The sequence below is a fragment of the Schistocerca gregaria genome, chromosome 2 (genome assembly GCF_023897955.1).
Source record: "Schistocerca gregaria isolate iqSchGreg1 chromosome 2, iqSchGreg1.2, whole genome shotgun sequence".
Taxonomy (NCBI): Eukaryota; Metazoa; Arthropoda; class Insecta; order Orthoptera; family Acrididae; genus Schistocerca; species Schistocerca gregaria.
In genome coordinates, this window is record NC_064921.1 from 424,355,766 (window position 1) to 424,370,938 (window position 15,173).

Below are 15,173 nucleotides of genomic sequence, written 5' to 3' on the forward strand. Positions count from 1 at the left end.
GTATACAACTAAATAATGCTACCAGTATAAGATATATTTTTAGTCCTAAAGATAATGCAAATTTTCTGTGTATTGATTCCATTATGTCTATGTATTATTGGACTACCGACCTGAGTAACAGTTCTGATGTCTTACATTTTAAATATGTTTTATGTCACTTACATGATATCATATATAAACACCAATAGCTTGATGCTACACTCAATAACTCCTGTTTTAAATGATGACTTGTGAATAACACTGAATAACTAGCCAATGAATGCCAATAATTATTCAGATCGGTTGATACATTCGTGTAATTCTATGATGACTAGCATAAGACTTAATGTGTCCTTCACCTTCTGACCTAATTACTGCAATATCCGTTTATCCTCATGATCATGGAGCACTATATTGGTTTTTGCACTAATTCTACGTTGCTGTAAGAGTATGGATTCTACAAGAATATGGTGTTGACATATCAAGCTGTCCACAACCTTGAACGATGGAGATGTTATTGTGGTTCGACTGTTTGGTGTACCTAATGTACTACCACAATGATAACATTGAATATTAATACAACATTTCAGTGTCTTGGCTACACTGATAAATACTTCAGGGAAGAGAACTTCAGATTGTCTCACTTGGTGTTGTGCTTCTGCAGAAAGATATGGACTTTCAGTGCAGCTACGTGCAACCTACTGTGCTACAACCATGATGCAATCCTTCCCATTTCTTTCCTAGTTTTTATAAACTGGTGAAGACTTATACAGTGTGTTTAAATTTTTGTAAAACGGTAGAGACTTATGCAGTGCGTGTGCACTTTATTTAATTTCTTAATGTTTTCAGTTCATGTAAAAAAATGGTAAAAACTTATACAGTGCATTTAAATTCATGTAAAATGATAAAGACATATACAGAGCGTGGGCACTTTATTTCATTTGTTAATGTGATCAGTTCATGTAAAAATGCTGAACACGTATAAAGTGCATGTGCGTTTTATGTCATTTGTTAATATATTTTGTACTCATTGCGTATATACTTTGTCATGTCTGAATATGTTTTGTACTCAGAGCGTGTGCACTCTACTTAATTTATTAATATTTTCTGCACTTATCAATGATGTATATACTCTGTGATTGTAGCCGTAGTAAACTAAATAGATTATAGAAAAATTTGTTGCTCATGGCAAGTCCAATTGACTCACCATCGCTGCCAAATTTTTGCCCCCCAGTGGAGGGTTATGTAAGAGGTCCGTAATTAAAGAATTTGTTGCTAGCGCACTCGAGCTGATGTAATTTCGATGTATTGCTCACGCGCTGCCTGCGATATGTAAGCTAGAAGAGAATCTGAGACCAAAGAGCAGTATTGACTGCAGTAAGAACTGCGTAGAAGTAGGAGTAAGTTGTTGCTAGCGAACAGTCGTGTCTGGTGTATCGTGTTGGCTGGGCCGGTCGTGTGCAGCGATGGCGGAGCCTGAGCGTTGTAGGATAAGGTAAAAGCAGCCTCGTGCATATGTAGTATTGTTACATCAAGTCCCATGTAAATGTTTTTAAAAAAAATCTGTTAATAATAATCTCTCATAAAAAGTAACTTTTGACATTCATCTCAATTTAAAGAATTTACTAATTTCTCCAATCCTTGGCAATCCCGATTATTGAAAAAAAAATTCAGTTCTTTCCTTTTTCATAAGATAAATCTATCGACCAGCATTGCACTTAGCTGCGCCAGGAAAATTTCTTATAGGAGCAGATATATACACGTTATCCGGCGATCTAATTAAGGTAAGATTTTTCAGTTTATTCAGAATGATGTATCAGGACCATGACGCAGCATTGCTGACGTCCAAAATTTACCAGGTTAAATTGACTGTCAATTATTGAAAGGTTATAGGTTTGTCCCATTGTATTATATTTTCACTGTTGGGTAGTTACGCTAAATGAGAGTGTTATTCATATTATTTTATTTTGTGGGGAGGTTACAAGGTGTATTCCAGTTGTGTCTGCAACAGGTAAACGAACTTCTTCCCTCAAAAAACGCTCATTTCGAAATCTTTTGGTCTGGCAAATTCGTTGTCGAACGTAAATTGGAGCGTAGTCTTTCGAAAATTGTGTGTCATGGCGATCGCGTCAGACAACAACACGCTCGAGTACCGGCGGTGTAAACACTTCCCCGTCCACGCACGCCCGCGGCCGGAACAGCAGGTCCGCGCCGCGCCACCGCCTAAAGCAGACTATCGGTGCTGTCGGCGAGAAGCGTTGACCATGTGGGAACAGAGGCGCCAGTTGTAAAAGTTTCTTACCTCGGTTTCTGGAAAAGTATGCGTTTTCAGACCCCATACCTGGTGATGACAAATGCTCTATTTACAATTATCTATCGATCCTGTCAACTTTGAGTCGATCGCTCGTCATAACTTTTAGGGGTAATTTTCTCAAAAATGCGGGGGTGTTGACCCAAAATATCTTAGATTCCTTCGTTTTAGGTTGTACACAAGCGACCTGCCAAATCTGAGCCGAATCGGTTGGCCGTCTCTGAGGCCTCCTCTTTGTCAGATGTTTAGGACAGGTGGTAGGGACAGAGCATCGAGTGACATTATACTGAGTGCACTATCAGAAAATTACCTCGAGCAATTAAACAGAGAACCGACTCGTAGAGATAACATCTTGGACCTACTGATAACAAACGGATCCGAACTTTTCGACTCTGTAAGCGCAGAACAGGGAATCACTGATCATAAGGCCGTTGCAGCATCCCTGAATATGGAAGTAAATAGGAATATAAGAAAAGGGAGGAAGGTTTATCTGTTTATCAAGAGTAATAAGAGGCATATTTCAGACTACCTAACAGATCAAAACAAAAATTTCTGTTCCGACACTGACAAAGTTGAGTGTTTATGGAAGAAGTTCAAGGCAATCGTAAAATGCGTTTTAGACAGATATGTGCCGAGTAAAACTGTGAGGGACGGGAAAAACCCACTGTGGTTCAGTAACAAAGTTAGGAAACTACTGCGAAAGCAAAGAGAGCTTCACTGCAAATTTAAACGCAGCCAAAACCTCTCAGACAAACAGAAGCTGAACGATGTCAAAGTTAGCGTAAGGAGGACTATACGTGAAGCGTTCAGTGAATTCGAAAGTAAAATTCTATGTACCGACTTGACAGAAAATCCTAGGAAGTTCTGGTCTTACGTTAAATCAGTAAGTGGATCGAAACAGCATATCCAGACACTCTGGGATGTTTATGGCATTGAAACAGAGGATGACAAGCATAAAGCTGAAATACTAAACACCTTTTGCCACAGCTGTTTCACAGAGGAAGACCGCACTGCAGTTGCTTCTCTAAATCCTCGCTCGAACGAAAAAATGGCTTACCTCGAAATAAGTGTCCAAGGAACAGAAAAGCAACTGAAATCACTCAACAGAGGAAAGTCCGCTGGACCTGACGGGATACCGATTCGATTCTACACAGAGTACGCGAAAGAACTTGCCCCCTTCTAACAGCCGTGTACCGCAAGTCTCTAGAGGAACGGAAGGTTCCAAATGATTGGAAAAGAGCACAGGTAGTCCCACAGGTGACCACAGATGTTAAGTCTCATAGTGCTCAGAACCATTTTGAACCAACATGGATCCCGGAAACAGCGATCGTGTGAGACCCAACTAGCTTTATTTGTTCATGAGACCCAGAAAATATTAGATACAGGCTCCCACGTAGATGCCATTTTCCTTGACTTCCGGAAGGCGTCCTGTGCAGTTCCACACCGTCGCCTGTTAAACAAAGTAAGAGCCTACGGAATATCAGACCGGCTGTGTGGCTGGATTGAAGAGTTTTTAGCAATCAGAACACAGCATATTGTTCTCAATGGAGAGACGTCTACAGACGTTAAAGTAACCTCTGGCGTACCACAGGGGAGTGTTATGGGACCATTGCTTTTCACAATATGTATAAATGACCTAGTAGATAGTGTCGGAAGTTCCTTGTGACTTTTCGCGGATGATGCTGTAGTATACAGAGAAGTTGCAGCATTAGAAAATTGCAGCGAAATGCAGGAAGATCTGCAGCGGATAGGCCAGGGCCGGCCAAACGCTGAATACTGCGCAGACGTGCGGAAGTGCTGCACGTGTGCGACAGCGACATCTGTTATTAGACATGCGTCCTAAATGAACGGTGGCGGCTCCACTTCCCCGTTTATGTGGTACAAGCAAGAGCGGAAAATACCCAGTCTTGTTTACCCCTGGTGACCGTAACCTTAACAGAGAAGCACCGAGAAATGGCAGGCACTGTGAAAAAGCAAAGGACGGGAGATCTATCTTCTCAGTCGTTGAAAAATGACTGGGAACTGCAATTCTTTTTTTGTAGGCGTTGGTGAAAAATCACAGTATTTTTTATGCCGCCGAATAATAGGCGACCAGCGTAAGTTTTCATATCACAAAGACGAGTGTAGTGTACTCAACAGTGAAGAACGGCAAGCAAAATTAAATGCCCTTAACAAAATGGAGGAGACACATCAATTCGATTTTACTGTACGTCAGAGTAACTGATACTTCTTGAACTCTTAGTTTCTTGTTAAATTTATGTCTATTTTACTGTACACTGTACAATGTACTATTTTCAGTTTTCCAGAATAACAACCACATTCAATCTTCACTGCGAGCAAGTTTTAAAATCGCATTAAGAATAGCATAATCGGGGAAACACTTTTCCGAAGGGCAGTTTGTGGAAGGGTGTCTGATTGATGCTGCAGAACTTGTGTGTCCCACGAACGTTAGCAGCTTTCAAGAAATAAGTCTATCGAAACAAACAGTGACAAGACGTATCAGTGCTATGGCCGGCGATGTGCACAGGCAGCTAACAAATAAGGCTAAAGACTTTGTTGCTTTCTCTGTTGCGCTCGATGAAGCAACAGATCGTACAGATACATCCCAGGTTGTGATATACATACGAGATGTGGATAGCGCACTTTGTGTCACAGAGGACGTTTTGGACTTAGTACCTTTGAAAGGGACTACTGCAGGTGCGGACTTACTCCAATCTGTCGAGCAAGCGATTGATGGTGTCGGTATGGACTGGAATCGGTTAGTCTCAGTGACCACAGATGGGGCACCATCAATGGAAGGCCATCAGAGAGGACTCATAGCACGCATGCGCAAAAAGCTAAGACGCACAGCCGAGACGTTGTATTGAATTCACTGCATTCTGCATCGAGAGGCACTTTGTGCAAAATTAGTAACTTTAGCTAACGTCATGCAAATTTGTGTGTGTGTACTGTAAACTATCTGAAGACACATGGACTTACGCATCGCCAGTTTCGGCGGTTCTTGGAGGAATTAGGAGCGAAGTACGGCGACATACCTTACTATACTGAAGTACGCTGGCTCAGTGAGGTAAAATGCTGAAAATATTTTTTGACTTACGTTTGGTCATAGCAACATTCTTACATGAGAAGGGAAAAAGTGAATCTATGTTGGAAGACCCTTGTTGGATATCAGATCTTGCATTTCTCGTGGACATTACGTCTCACATGAACAGCCTGCACTTCAGTTTGCAAGGTGAAAATAATTTATTTCTGACATGTTGGAAAAAGTAAATGACTTTGAAAGGAAGCTTGCGCTTTGGGAGAGACAGAAAGCACTGCACATTTTCCGGCTCTTGGACTGGTGCATGAAAGTCCTAGTTTTCAAGAATACGTGTCAATAATTGTAAAAATTAAGGAACAATTTCGAGCACGATTTGCAGATGTTACGAGTTTGTTTCCTGTCATTCGCCTCTTTGCTCGACCGTTCTCGTCGTGAGTTGAAGATGCTCCGAATGATCTACAGATGGAACAGATCGACCTACAGTGCAATACAAGACTGAAGGACAAGTTCTATGCAGTGCGAAGTACAAAAGAATTCTACGGAAATTTTTCACAACAAGAATTTCCACGCCTGCACGAAGAAGTCGCGAGAGTTACGTCCATTTTCGGGTCGACATATGTTTGTGAAAGATCTTTCTCCGTGATGAAAATGAATAAATCAAGGTTTCCACCAAGCATAAGTGATGAAAATCTTCGCAACTGCTTGCATTTGTCAATGAGCCGTGCTTTTGTGCCCGATATTTACTATACCATATCTTACGGCCAGTATTTATTCCTTTCATAATTAAAAATTATTGTTTACTAACTGTGCACTATTGCCTCATTCTGCTCCATGTCACATTATTATCAGGAAAATTGGTCATTAAACCGATTGTTCCAATGTATACTTACATTTAGGAGTTTTTTTTTAATGTGTGAAGGGCTACGCTCAGCTGAAGTCGATAAAACATAACATTCATCTAATTGTCTGTTATTATGCAGATTTCAGACGGAACTGATAAAAGATATAGCAATAAAGGTATTGAAATAACAGGTGATCATTGAGAGGTCTGCGGTTATTATTCTGTTCAGAGGTCAGTGAGACAGAAATTATGTGGGTGCAACTGAGGGTACCGAGAATTAGTTATAGGAAATATTGCATTAGTTTAATGTTATTTGAAATGATGAATAAGGTTCGTTGGAAGTCGCTAAGTGCTCTCTTTCTTAAATACTAGATAAAAAACATTACGCGTATTTAAGTGCCGTCAGTCAAACTGGGTTAACCTGTTAACATAACAGTAGACGTCTCAATGAGTAGACTGTGGCAGTATTTTAAATGTTTAATACGCCAAATACCTTCCCATGGTTGGCTTGCAAGCTGTGGAAAGACCACTAGAATGCGCCGGTACACAGTATCCCAGCAAGTGAATAAAGCGACATCTGTGCGTAGAAACATGCATTACATGAACGCTGACGGCTGCGGCGTGCACGCTGTGACCCGGAAGTTGCACCTGTGCAGGAGCACCGCACGCGTGCAGAATTTCTGGCCGTTCCTGGGATAGGCACTTGGTGCAGGGAGCGGCAACTGACCCTTAACATAGACAAATGTAATGTACTGCGAATACATAGAAAGAAGGATCCTTTATTGTATGATTATATGATAGCTTCTGTAAAATATCTGGGAGTATGCGTACGGAACGATTTGAAGTGGAATGATCATATAAAATTAATTGTTGGTAAGGCGGGTGCCAGGTTGAGATTCATTGGGAGAATCCTCAGAAAATGTAGTCCATCAACAAAGGAGGTGGCTTACAAAACACTCGTTCGGCCTATACTTGAGTATTGCTCATCAGTGTGGGATCCGTACCTAGTCTGGTTGACAGAGGAGATAGAGAAGATTCAAAGAAGAGCGGCACGTTTCGTCACAGGGATATTTGGTAAGCAACCTCAAGTGGCAGACTCTTCAAGAGAGGCGCCCTGCCTCGCGGTGTAGCTTGCTGTCCAGGTTTCGAGAGGGTGCGTTTCTGGATGAGATATCGAATATATTGATTCCCCCTACTTATACCTCCCGAGGAGATCACGAATATAAAATTAGAGAGATTAGAGCGCGCAAGGAGGCTTACCGGCAGTCTTTCTTCCCGCGAACCATACGCGAGTGAAACAGGAAAGGGAGGTAATGACAGTGGCATGTAAAGTGCCCTCCGCCACACACCGTTGGGTGGCTTGCGGAGTATAAATGTAGATGTAGATGTAGATTTACATCCGCCAAACTCTTCTATCTTCCGAACATGTCAGTGCTCCTGTGTACCTTACAGAATTAGGTCTCCTGGAAAAAGGATATTGTGGAGACACTCTTTAGCCACAGCCTTGTGCCGTGATGTTTTTTTTCCTTTGGGGCACTTCAACGTACGTTTCAAACCTTCGCGATACTCCTACGTGTGATATTGTTCCACGATTCAAAAAAGCAACCACACAAAGTACTTAAAATACATTTTTATTGTTATTACGGGTATAATCACATACTTCTTGCAAAATGGACTACTCCATGAAATGACTGGCGATGAATATTTTATGTTCTTCATATTTTATCTGCGGAAGATTAGAAGACTTTAAAAATTTCTCGATACACCTGACATATAAGAGCGAACATCAGTGTTCGAGAAACGGTTGAGTATGGGATTGTTTCTAGAATGAATTTTCAGTCTGCAGTTGATTGTGCGCTCATATGAATTTCCTGGCAGGTTAAAAGTACGTGCTGGACTGGGACTCGAACCTGGGACTTTTGTCTAGGCAAACACCTTTGAAATGGCTTTAATATTTCCTGACATTAATGAAGTCACGCAAGATGAAATTCTTTAGGAAGTATGAGGCCCCGGAAATGTTGAAGTTAACAGGAAGTGCAGTTGTGACACTAAAGACCCCTAATACGTTATGTAACACTGTTACATTGCGTTAATATTTAATTTTATTCCACTTCACGAATGTTGTTTTTTATTTTTTTGTTATGCATGATAGCGTAAATATCTATAACTAAACATGGGAAATGGTTTTGTTATAACTGCAGTATTATCTGAAAGAGTTAAAAACTGTGTTATAATAGTAGACACATTGGCATTGTCACCAACTTTATACTATATGAAGTCACTGACAATGTCTTGAGTGGTTAAAAGGAACAATTCGGAGTGCAGACGGGCTCAGAACAGCAGAACATAAGAAGTGGTGCAGCTGCTGGTGAGGAAGGAAGGAGAAGTGTGTGTGGCTCTGGCGCATCGAATGTGGTTGCCAGAGACACTGTGATTTCCAAGAAACACAGTGACTTCATATAGTATAAAGTTGGTGACAATGCCAATGTGTCTACTATAATTACTAAAGAAAAGTACTGTTTCACCACAGAAAACTGCCTATTTTCCTATATTAAAGTAGGGTTCGGTTTTGTGCTGTCCAGCTAGGATCCTTGTTTAAACTTTTTAAGTTTCATCACCTTAGATAAAGATGAACTAAGTCTGCTACAGACACTGACGTTAGTTTACCCTCATGAACATCACAGTCCTTACATTTGTGTTACCTGCATGGTGTACATGCTTTGTATCTGTCCGTATACAAAATCTCATTTTCCTACACCTCGTTGTAGAATGGGCGCATGGTGATACATCCGCTGCTAAAAATTGTTTCCAAAAAACTGAATAGTTTGTACGCAGAGTACATGTGTTCATCCTCAGTAGCTCATTGTTCAGACTAAGATTAATGTGAAGCTATGTATAATATATCCCACCATTTAAACAACTGCTACAATGAGTTCTTGCTGATGCCATTTTCGTATTTCGTACAAAACTTTTAAAAATATATAAAAACGTGTTCACATTAAGTAGGATATATCTTTTTGAACGTGACATGTGTGAACAGCAATTGCAAATGTAAGTGCAAGTAAATGCCAAGGAAGAAACAATAATAATCTGTTTTCGATCGGTATGGCGAAGTTTTGTAACTGTGATTTCGTTTTCGTGTGAGAGGAATGTCGAGTCTTTTTACAAATAAGTTAAAATATTCTGTCAGGCTCTATTCGAACCAGCGATCTATGAATATATTATAAAATTCGACGGTTTACCGCTTTAAGAACTGGACACTACTTTACTGTACAATTTATGATTTAAGAAATTGGTAAGACTAAGAAATACGAATTAAAATTATGAAGGTATTCAACAAGATTTATTAATATGACAATGAACAACCGTATTAAAAAGAAAAGAACATGCCCAAGTAAAAATAAGTACATCAGTTTTAAAAAGGAAATATTGTAACTTCAGCAAACATATAGTAACGTCTCATATTCTGATGGTGACCGTGTGTCCTCCCCTAGGCCAGTGTCTACGACAGCATCGTGATTTCTGGGGAAGGATGCTCGCTTCAATCTGGGGCGGGTGGAACGGATTTTCCACTAATCCTTCTGAGTGGGTACCGCTTCGAGCCGACGGGGCTAGAGAGAAACTTCCGCATGATGGCCGTTGTTTAAAAGGTGCTTAAAGGCAACACCTTAGAGGAGTGCGGTACGCACGAGCAAGTAACGGCCAATGAGAAGGCCGTAATTCTGCTCCAGATCCTGATTTGCTTAGAAGGACTATATATTCACTTCGTGGAGTGTTTGGTAGCTCGAGAAATCGGGAGAAAGGCCGGTAACACTCTTGGAGTTGAGGTGGCGAGAAATGAACACTCTAGAGCCAAGTTTCGTGTTTTTTAATTATATAATTTCAGTAATATGTAATTAGTGAACCTTCGGAATCATCGGAGTTGCGTTTCCGTTACGAAACGCCTACAAAGTATTCGACAGCGGGTTCCTGTGCATGGGCGTCCTTCTCTGGTTAGGCTTTTTCTCGCTGTTCTTTTCGAGTAGTCCGGAGTAATGAGCGTCGGCTGGTCCGGTAAGAGTAGAGCTCAAAGGAAACGTGGAGATACTAGCTAGGTGGAAGCGGTGGTTAGGTAATACCTAACGAAGTTAGGTAAGGTTATTTGACCTATAAATTTCATTTGTTTCCGTGAAAATCTGGGAGTGTTTTTAGTGGCCGTTTTTTTATTGACTGAACTGTGTTCTTGTTGGTTGTTAAGTAATTAACACCCGCATTTGCAAGCAGCCAAATGAAGGAATTGTTGGCGGTGACTTCTTTTAATAGAGTGGTCAGATCTCCAAATCTTACCTGAAAGAAGTTAGGTAGCAACAGGGCTTTTAATTGCTGACTTTGAAACCGCGAAGTTTAGCCCTGTCTCGCGGGACAAAACGAGACTGTTGACCCTTATGTTAGACCGATTTTACATGTGTAGCAGCTTAGGAAATTGAACCGAGTCAGCCAATTAAGATTTCCTATTCAATCTGTGCAGCAGTAAATCTGTGAAGCAGTAAACCGACAGGAGGGTGTGGATTCTAGGTGCGGACGCGAGTGTGATTTCGCGCGACGTCGTGGAACCTCGTCGATGGGCGAGAGGAATGTTTCAGTGTGTGTTAGGCCTATAAAAAAATTTTTATGTATATATTTATATTTAATTTAAGTACAATACTTAGACAAATATGCGGTCTTAAAATAAATATTTTAAATAACCTTAATGTCTGCTGGAACAGGACTCGAACCCGGACGTTCAAGGCTTTCCAGCGAAAGGAAAAGGTTCAGCGTTCGAGTCCCGGTCCGGCCACGAAGATTTCACCTTATTGGCTAATTTGTTTGCGCCTACATATCATATAAATGACACTACTTACATCTTGATAACTTAGTTGTCTTAAAATACCGCTTTCTGTGCTGAGTGAAGGCAAAATACTGAGCCTGTCCTCTAACAAGGAACTTAAATTTTGATAATTATATTTCTCTACTAATGTTTGTGATCATTAGTGACAGGTACGTCCTTAGAAAGACATCGATATTAAGGAAACACTTTTGACGTTTGAGGGTTCTGGTTCGTATGATAGGAGGTACGCAAGAAAAAGCTTTTCGCGAAATCCAGATCATTTCAAAGTGCGAAAATTCCTTTAAACAAAGTTTAAAAAATGTTTTAGTGGTCTAACATTCCGCGTGGTGTCTGTTTGTTCTATGTCGTGTCTCCCTACCACTTTCGCGCAACGACGCTCTGAGCGTGTTTTTTAGGGAATTGACTAGTTTGCATCTCGGGCCTGTTGCTGGTAAGAAGACGCCAGACCACACATGACATGTAGAATTCAGAAGAGTTCAGTGAGACTAGCGATGATATAACCAAATACTAAATGATCTCAGCGTCAGCTCCACTGCACTCCCTGTAAAAGAATCTTAATACTAACTAAATTTAGTGGAAAGGGTTCAAGGCTTTCCTAGTTTTAGTTAGCTAGTAAAATAACGTCGAAAAAGCGGTTAAATTTACTATTGGAAGTTTTATTCTACTCACAAAACATCTTTTATAAATTGCACTATTGATAAAAGGAAATGTTTTAATACAGGACGGTAAAAAACCAACTGCGTTCAACAAAAATGTGAACGAATATTCCCTGAATGGGTTTCCAAGTTCTATATTGGATCGAAGGATGACCTATGCCATATCACATCTATAATCTAGGTTTAAATTAAGTTTCATAAAAGAGAAAACTATCAAAATGGTCTACAGTGACCCTCAATTATCTTTAATTACTGATTTAACTTGTCGTAAATTACAGTGGCTGATGTGGCTTCTCAATAACTATATAACAGAAAAATCATCCCATTTCAGATTTTTAACTTCTGATAGCAAATGTGAATACCATGAGCTTTAATTGACGATCGACACTAGTATTACGCAAAAAGGGGATGAAACAGATGAGACTTCTGCAGTTCTGAGTGAAGCCTTATGACTCTTATGCAGCATCGCATGCGTTCATTACTTTGTCGGTGGTTAGTCAGCGTCAGGGGGTGGTTGGCGGGGCAGCTCCACGCACCTCGCCGTCTCGGAAGCAACTCTCTCTAACTTCTCTTTACTACAATTTACTGAAGTGGGTTTAAGAAAAAGGTATCTGGCTGTGTTTTCAAGTTACCAATCAGGGTCTCAATGTTAACCTTAAGATCTGCCTACAAAAATTGTCTATCCAGTGAAAAACGTTATACTTTTCGTGGTGGGGCAATGTTTTTAAAGTTTGCAATGTAACAGAGACGTGTATAGTCTCACGCTAAAACTTGCAGCTGGTGTGGCCCTTTTAGTGTTATCGTAAGATCTATACTGTTCTTCTGGAGGGCTCTATCTTTTAACATGGGCTGGGGGGTGGTCTTGGCGGTCGCTGGAGATGTGGGTGTCCGTCCCTTATCGTAGGGCCTTCTAGCTGAACACGGTTCTGCTCTCGGCTTCTGTTCTCGTTTCTCCCCTCGGAACTGCGTCTGTTTCACGGTGGCAAGGCATGACATACATTTAGGCGTTCTTGTGTTAGTCTGTGGTATTCCATTTGCTCACTCGTTGATCGTATTACTTTGGTTAATTTAATGTCAGGATTTATTCGGAGCTATGAGACATATTACCGGTTTTGCTATCATGTCAGGGTTTTCAAGGAAGGTGTTGGATTTTCCTGACACATTACAGTGGTTTTGCCAACTAAAGCGCCACACGTTCGAGCGACTACCACTGGGATATGACGCGAGGGAGCGCGAACTACGTGTTTTATTATACGGGGGCTCGCACCACAGCATTGATAAATATTTTTATTACTAATTTTTTTGGTGTGAACCCATAGTCTGTAGTCTGTGAAGCGAGCCCATAGCCGGGATGTTGGCCTGACTGCACGAGGAATACAGATTTTCTTCATCACGGCGCTAGGAGGGAGAGGGTCTGTAGCTTACATAGCCTGCACTTAAATGCGTCCCTTACGATTAATGATCTTTATGCACTTTGGAAGAAATCGTCCAATATGGTCATTGCATTGGGAATGTCGGATTTGTAGGCTGTTTAAAAAATGTGTGTGAAATCTTAATGGACTTAACTGCTAAGGTCATCACTCCCTAAGCTTAAACACTACTTAACCTAAATTATCCTAAGGACAAACACACACGCTCATGCCCGAAGGAGGACTCGAACCTCCGCCGGGATCAGCAGCACAGTCCATGACCGCAGCGCCTCGACCGCTCGGCTAATCCCGCAGGCTGTTTAATTTCGTCATTTTCCAACTCCGCCATACCATGGTGAGTACATACACTGACGGAAAGACAATCACAGCACCCACAAATAATTAATGTAGGGCAATGAAATTTCGGGAATACATTTGTCTACGTATCACATTTTGGTGATTAACATTGCAAGATCTCGGGTTAGCGCGACGTAAGTCATTGCTAATGTGAAATTCTGGTATACTATTAACCGGTGTAACCGCCAGAATGTTGAATGCAAGCATGCAAACGTGCATGCATTGTGTTGTACAGGTGCCGGATGTCAGTTTGTGGGTTAGGAGTTCCACGTCTGTTGCACTTGCTCCATCGGTTATGCTATTTGTGGATGACGCTGGAGTTGTCGTCCAATGATACACCATATGTGCTTACTCGATTAGAGACAAATCTGGTGATCTAGCAGGCCAAAGCAACATATCGATACCCTATAGAGTGTGTTGAGTTGCTACAGTGGCATGTGGGCGAGCGTTATCCTGCTGGAAAACACCAACTGGAATGTGCTCATGAAAGGCAATACAACAGGTCGGATCACCAGACTGACATATAGTTTTGCAGTCAGGGTGGGTGAGATAACTACGAGAGTTGTCTTACTGCCAGAGGAAACCCACCGAGGACGATAACTCCAGGTGTAGATCAAATCCCTCTAGCACACAGGCAGGTTGGCTGCTGGCCCTCAACTGGTCTCCTTCTAACCAACACACTGTCATCACTGGCACCGAAGCAGGACCGACTTTCATCTGAAAACCCAACAGGCCTTCACCTTACCCTCCAATGAGCTCTCATTTGACACTACTGAAGTCGCCAATTGCCGTGGTTACGGGTCAGTGACATGGTGGTGGCAACTGCTGCTCAAATTGCTGCAGCAGATGCAGTTCTATGTGCCAAAGCCATACGCCGAAAACGATGGTCTCCACTCTCGGTGGTGCCACGTTGCTGTCCGCAGCCAGGTCTTCATGCGACCGTACATTCTCTTGGCCACAACTGCTAACAATGTTGTACAGTGGCTACATTCGTGCCAAGTCTTTCTGCAGTATCACAGAAGAAACATCTAGCTTCTCGTAGCCATGTTACACGGTGTCTTTCGAACACAGTGAGACGTTGATAATGGCGTATTTGTCGCCTTAAAGGTATTCTTGACTAACATCAACTCACTACGTCCAGTCTCTAGCGTAACTAAAGCTCGTGAACATTACAACGTGTATATAAAGCATACCTGATTTGCGTCCTCATAGCGGCGCTACAATCACCACTCTTATGCGATTGGCGCGAAATTTATAGATATCCTTTTCCAGATGTGGAAACTCACCTAGCAACTTTCATTTATGTTGCACAACTCCTCCTTGGTGTGATTTTTTTTTCCATCAGTGTATTAGCGTACGTTAGCAGAGGACGTGTTTTCCTTGTATACGGACGTGGTCAGCACGCTGCCGCCAATAGCACCTCTGTCTGACGCAACGAATGAGTGAACCGTATAGTTACGGTTCAAAAGATCCTATCTGACGATAGGACATCTTCAACATAACCATGAACTCTGTAATGCGCTTTCGACATTGCAGTCGTCGAAAGACATCTTTTTCGTTTGAGGAGACTTTTTCTAATGCTGGATACTCACTTTGTTTTTAATTTGTATATATGAAGAAATTGTGAATGTAAAGATGACATGGTGGCGCACAAACTGACACCGAGGATAAAACTAATTGCACTAGCGAAGTCCAGTCATTAATGTGTATAGA

General features: G+C 41.5%; 1 long non-coding RNA gene across 1 annotated transcript in view; it reads left to right on the forward strand.

Moving 5' to 3' along the window:
- Positions 1-1,388: 1,388 nt before the first annotated feature.
- LOC126336173 (uncharacterized) overlaps positions 1,389-15,173 on the forward strand; it is a 111,188-nt gene continuing 97,403 nt past the window's right edge. The window contains exon 1 of the long non-coding RNA XR_007564906.1: positions 1,389-1,474. This is a non-coding gene — a long non-coding RNA (uncharacterized LOC126336173). The remainder of the gene's footprint in view (positions 1,475-15,173) is intronic.